Source organism: Suricata suricatta, chromosome 10, assembly GCF_006229205.1.
Source record: "Suricata suricatta isolate VVHF042 chromosome 10, meerkat_22Aug2017_6uvM2_HiC, whole genome shotgun sequence".
In the NCBI taxonomy this organism is placed as follows: domain Eukaryota; kingdom Metazoa; phylum Chordata; class Mammalia; order Carnivora; family Herpestidae; genus Suricata; species Suricata suricatta.
In genome coordinates this window covers 133,171,883-133,177,882 of record NC_043709.1, presented here as the reverse complement: position 1 = coordinate 133,177,882, position 6,000 = coordinate 133,171,883, and the positions used below count along the sequence as shown (strand labels likewise).

The following is a 6,000-nucleotide window of genomic DNA, read 5'->3' as shown; positions in this document are numbered from 1 at the left end:
TTGGTCTTGGCCAACTAGCTTTGGTATCTGCCATGAAAAGGATGCTAACCACTACATTCACTGTAAATTCTTAAACAATTAAAGACGTTAAAGTTTAAAAATAAGGGGTGCCTGGGTGGCTCAGTCGGTTAAGCGTCCGACTTTGGCTCAGGTCATGATCTCACAGTCCCTGGGTTCGAGCCCTACATCGGGCTCTGTGCTGACAGCTGGGAGCCTGGAGCCTGCTTCGGATTCTGTGTCTCCCTCTCTCTCTCTACCCCTCCCCGGCTCACTCTGTCTCTCTCAAAATAAAATAAAGACATTAAAAAATTTTTTAAAAAGTTAAAAAATGAAAAACTTTTGTGTTAAGACTTTTTAAAATTTACCTTCTCAAAAATCATGGAGCCTGGTTCCTAAACTTTATAGAGGAGTCTAGGATTTTGAGGCTGACTTACACAGGCGTGGAAAAAAATACAATACACCAAGGGTGCTTTCACAAGTGAGCGGGTTAAAACATTGAAACGCATTACCAATTCTCATAAGTAATTTAAAATCAACTCAAAATTAATTAACTGGATTTTTTTAAAAAGGAGGAGGGGCGCCTGGGAGGCTCAGTCAGTTAAGCATCTGACTCTTGATTTTGGCTCAGGTCATGATCCCACAGTGTGAGCCCATGCCTGGCTCAGCTCTGAAAGCGCAGAGCCTGCTTGTGATTCCCTCTCTCCCTCTCTCTGCCGCTACCCTGCTCTCACTCTCTCTCTCTAAATAAGTAAATAAACAAACGTAAGAAACATTTTTTCAAAAGGAGGAAAGTTACAGTGCAGACTCGGAAGCCAGACTTCCAGGCCCAGGATGTACTACTTCCTAAGTCTGTTAGCCTCCCTCGTGTCACTCTATTTCCATGAAATCTGGAAAGATACAGTGTGTACTTCACAAGAGGAGGTGAAGTTATGAGGATGAAAATACAGTATGCAAAGGACTTAACTAATAGTAAGAAAGAGAGTAACTACATTTACGAGTGTTTCATTTATTTACTTAGTTGCAGAATAGCCTTGTGGGGTACTTATAAGGTGTAAGATTATAATGCACACATAAAAATTTTACAGGAAATTTCTGTAGCTCTGGATAAAGGTGCTGTCGAATAGTCAGATGCCAGGATTCAGTTTTGTATCAGGAGTCTCAAGGGACTTTGTGAGGGAGACCCTGTGGTGATGTTGCGGAACTAAAGGGAGGAGGCTGAACGAGAAAATGTCTCAGGCGCCTCGCATCTGCAAACTTTGGAGTGCAGTTCACCCACCGGGGTTGTCCTAACAGTGCCAAACCTTTCACCCTCCTAACAGCTTTGTCTGCAGTTTGAGGAATGGCCACTAGAGGGCAGGAGAACCAAACTGAAATCCCCAGGCTGGGCTCCAAGAGTGGTACCTTAGGGGAGGGGGGTATTCTCAACCAATAGGGAACCATCTTTTACATCCACTTCTGTTTTCCGAAATGAATAAATTCATCTCCACAAAGTACAGAACATTTCCCAAGTTCAGGCGAAACACATTCTAAATAGTCCGCTACTTGGTTTACAATTGTGAATTTTTTCTCTATATATATCCATCATCAACAGTAAAGCGATTATTTCTAAAGCGATGTCTATGAAAAATCCATGTTAATCCCACATTATTAGCTTTTCTCAAAGAAGTAAAAACTTCCAGTTATAAAATAAGTAAATCGTAGAGATGAAAAGTAGCATCGGGAATATAATCAATATTGTGATGAAGTGTGTTGACAGATGGTGACCATCCTTAATCGTGGTGAGCACGGAGGCATGTCGCACCCCTGAAACTAATATAAGGCTCTATGTCAACTGTGCTCCGATTTCAAAAATGCCTCTTTTTACCGGCTCCCGGGTGGCTCATCGGCTTAGCACGGACCTTCGGCGCAGGTCACGGGCTTGCGTTTGCGAGTTGAGCCGCGCCCTGGGCTCTATGCCGTCAGCATGGATTCTGCTCTGGACCCGCCCGCCCTTCTGTCTCTCTGCCCCTCCCCTGCTTGGGTTCTTCTCTCTCTCAAAAGTAAACATTAAAAAAAATGTTTTAAATACCTCTTTTGGGGCGCCTGGGTGGCTCCATCAGTTAGGCGTCCACCTTGGGCTCAGGTCATGATTGTTCTGTTCATGAGTTCCAGCCCGAGCCTGTGACCCACCCTGGACTGACACCTGGGAGCCTGGAGCCGGCTGGATTCTGTCTCCCTCTTTCTCTCTCTTTCTCTGCCCCCACCCCCCAAGAAAGTAACCATTAAAGGGGCACCTGGGTGGCTCAGTCGGTTAAGCGACCGATTTCGTCCGACCTCATGAACTCATGGTTGGTGGGTTCGAGCCTCTGTGCTGACAGCTCAGAGCCTGGAGCCTGCTTGGGATTCTGTGTTTCTGTCTCTCTCTGCTCCTCCCCTGCTCACCCTCTGTCTCTCTCTCAGTCAAAAATAAATTTAAAACCATTAAAAATTTGAAAAAATAATAACCAATAAAAATTCTTTAACAAAAATACCTCTTTCCACATTGCTTCAATTTATGAACAGTGTTTGAAAATTAAAAAGTTACCGGGTATTGTAAAAGTAATCTCACAGCATCCAAAATGTCTCTAGTGACATCTGCCACCTCACTGCTGGCCCCTCCCCCTGGGAGCGCTGAGTGTCTCCCGCACTCCGTCAGTGTGCCCGCGGACCTGGCAGGCGGTGTAGGTTGAAGGTGTGCTCCCTGGGGATGCGCGGAGGACAGGGCCCCAGGTCCGCGAGTGAGCAGAGGGCCCCCCTTAGGGGGATCTCAGGGGCTCCCATTTCCAAGGCAACCCCGACAGGAGGGGGGAGCCCTGGCCTGGTGGCCTGAGCCCCCTGCCTCTCTAAACTCTGCCCACCTAGTGTGTCCCGGACCAGCCCCTACCTCTCCTGGCTTCAGTCTCCCGATTATCTCGGGAGGGCTGGGCACACACCTGCCGGTGGATGTGGCCGGGCCCCCAGGCCCTCTGCGGCTTCGGTGGGGTGCACAGGGGCTCCTTCCCGCTGGCCGCCTGGAGCCGAGCCCCGTGCCCGCGGACGGCGCGTGCCCGAGAGCCCGCCTTGCCGCGCGCGCATCGGGGGCACTGACGGCCGCCGGCCCGACGGGTACCGGGTACCGTACATCCCTGCGGCGGCCGCCATGAGGCCTCGGCACCCCTGCCACCCCCGGGCCACCCCGCTCCGGCCAGACAGGCCGGGTCCCGGGGTCTCGGGAGTCGGGGACGGCCTCCTACCTTGCGGTGCCGGCGCCCAGCGTCCGCGCCGGGGTCGGCTTGCTACACGGCTGGGTCAGGACACCGGAGTCCGGGCGGGGCGCTCAGTCCACCCCTTCCGCTCTTCCTCTACCCTCCTGTCGCCGGTTCCGGCAGGACCCGGGTCCCGCCCGGGGTAAGAGGGGGCGGGGGGAGCCCCAACAGGAGCAGGCCCCAGTGACTGTTTTAGGGGCCCTTCCTGGGCACTCAGTGCCTTCTCCCCGTTTTACATGAGCAGCGGCCCCAGCGCTCAAGGTCACCCGAGGGACGGAGCCCGGCAGAACCGAGGCCCTAAGAAGTCACAATAAGCTCGCCGGCCGCAGGGCTGTGACGTGATCAGTCCACCCCACGGCGTGCCGCGCTCGGAGCCTGAGCAGGTGGCCCCTGAGCCCAGCCTTGGCCGTGAGGGAGTCTGACTTGGATGGGGGGGGGGGGCGGCTGGAGAGGGGGCAGTGCAGGCAGGGGCCCGTGGGGACCTGGGTGAGGAGGGCGTGAGCGGCCAGATCCCAGGGCCCCGAGCCCCGCAGAGTCAGGGGCGCCGCAGGTTCGGGCGGTCGGGTGACTCGGTCCCGGCCACCTTCCCAGGGCCGCAGCCCCCTGGGTCTGGAGGGCGCGTCGCGGGCCTGCTCTCACGCTCGCCAGAGCACGGACCCCTGCGAAGCTCCCGGGGGCCAGCGCACCTCCCGTGTCCTCACGTGCACAGGGCGGCCGGCCGTCGTCTGCCTCCTGCACGACCCGGTCCCCCGCCGGCGCGGCCAGAGCCTTTGACAGGGAGCCACTCAGGAGAGGTCTGTCCCCACGAGGCCTGCCGGCCAAGGCAACGCTCTGCCCATCCAGATGGCGGGGGCGCCCCCGCGCGGCTGCTGCTCGCATCTGCGGGGACGGCTCTGGAGCCGAGGCTGCCGCTGGGGGAGGGGGCCGCCGAGGACCCGGTGTGCCGAGGCCGGAGCCGCTGGGGATTCGGGGGGGACCCTGCGGAGATGGGAAGGGCGAGGTCAGCAGCAGACCCGGGTGACCGGGGGCGTCCGGGACCTGGGGTTCTCGACTCCCTTTGTGGGTGCAGATTGGAGAACACTGGCCTGAGGAAGGGAGGGAGGGCCCACCGTCCTTGGCCTTCAGACTGCAGGAGGAAGGTCCTGTGGCTTCCTCCACTCAGAGCCGGACGCCCCGAACACCGACAAAATCACACTGTGACACGTGGCTGCGCCTGCTTGGGTCACAGGGCTGGGGCTGGGGTGGCCGCACGCGGCCAGGAAGACCAGGGGCCGTGTCCAGGGGACACTGGCAGGTGGTGGCCCAGGCTCCCAGACCTTGGCAACCTTGGCCAGCCCTTTGGATCCCTGAAGGCTGGAGGCACCAAGGCTGTGAGAAGTCAGTCGGTGAAGGTCAGCGTCCCTGCTCACTGCCGGCCTCCTGCATGTGTCTATTCTGCACAGCAGGAGGATTGCAGGGGCAGAGCGAGATGGGGGGGGTGGCGGGTGGCCGTGGGGGCAGAGGACGCTCGGGTGGCCTGGCCTGGTCACCTGCAGTCCGCAAGCGCTCTCATACCTGACACCCCAGGGAGCCAGCGCTGTGCCTGGCCCTGGCCAGGGGCTGTGTCCAAGTTGACCTTGCTGAACGAGGAAAAGAAAAGTGACCCCACCATTAGCAGAAGAAAGCAGATAATACGGAATAGAGCTGAAATGAGTGGAATACAGAACAGATGTGCATTTGAGTAAAAAGAGTTCTTTCTTGTAAAGATTTATGCAAGTGACAGAAATTTAGCGAGGTTAATAAAACAGAGCGGCACCTGGCTGGCTCAGTCGGCTGAGCGTCCGACTTCGGCTCAGGTCATGGTCTCTCGGTCCGTGGGTTCGAGCCCCACGTCGGGCTCTGTGCTGACCGCTCAGAGCCTGGAACCTGCTTCCGGTTCTGTGTCTCCCTCTCTCTGCTCTTCCCTTGCTTGTGTTCTGTCTGTCTCTGCTTCTCAAAAATAAACATTTAGGAAATAAAAAAAATAAATGATTAAAAGTTGAGTTTCCACCGTGTGTGCATTTTACAACATAAAATGTCATCAACTGTAACCTACGTGAAGGAGAGAAGAACTTCTGGAAACAAACACTGTTATCCTGAGACAACTCTCCTGCGGGAGGAGGCCCGGTGGTAATTCGGGACCAGGGGCAGGCAGATGCCAGGGCGGGCGCAGCCGGGTCTGCCAGGGCTGCTGCGGGCCCCTGGTCCCGGACCCGCCTGCTCTCGCTCGGACGCCCTGCCCCCGGCACCGGTAGCAGAGGCCAGAGAGCGGATGCCGGCTTCGGGCTGGGCGCAGACCCACGGCCGGCTGTAACCCTGGAGCTGGCCCCCGAGTGGGAGCCGGAGGGGCCTCAGGCTCCAGAGCTGCGGGGACTCCAAGGCTGGGCACGACCGTGCGGACGCGGCCGTGGCCTGGTGGACCCCTTACTGGCCGGGGCTGGATGCCGCCCCCTCGGTCCGCTGTGAGCTCCGAGGGCAGGGAGATGTCTGGAGTTCACACTTCTGTTCCAGACGCCTGAAAGGGAGCGCACGGAGGTGCTGAATCCAGGAATGCGGCCATGCGTGAATGAATGAAGGAACGAATGAATGAATGAGGCGGTCAGCTAGCCCAAGACGACCTTGGACCCAGGTTTTCACATCTGTAAAATAAAGCAGCCTGCAGGATTGGGTGGCTCACCCTGACTCGGAGTCCGTATGAGTGCCAGCTGGGTACTAGGCG

General features: G+C 56.7%; 1 long non-coding RNA gene across 2 annotated transcripts in view; it reads right to left on the bottom strand.

Annotated features, from left to right (window-relative positions):
* The window catches only part of LOC115303818, a 47,569-nt gene extending 43,905 nt beyond the window's left edge, over window positions 1-3,664 (bottom strand). For both annotated transcript variants that reach the window (XR_003914254.1, XR_003914255.1), the window contains exon 1: window positions 3,252-3,664. This is a non-coding gene — a long non-coding RNA (uncharacterized LOC115303818). The remainder of the gene's footprint in view (window positions 1-3,251) is intronic.
* Between the last annotated feature and the right edge of the window lie 2,336 nt (window positions 3,665-6,000).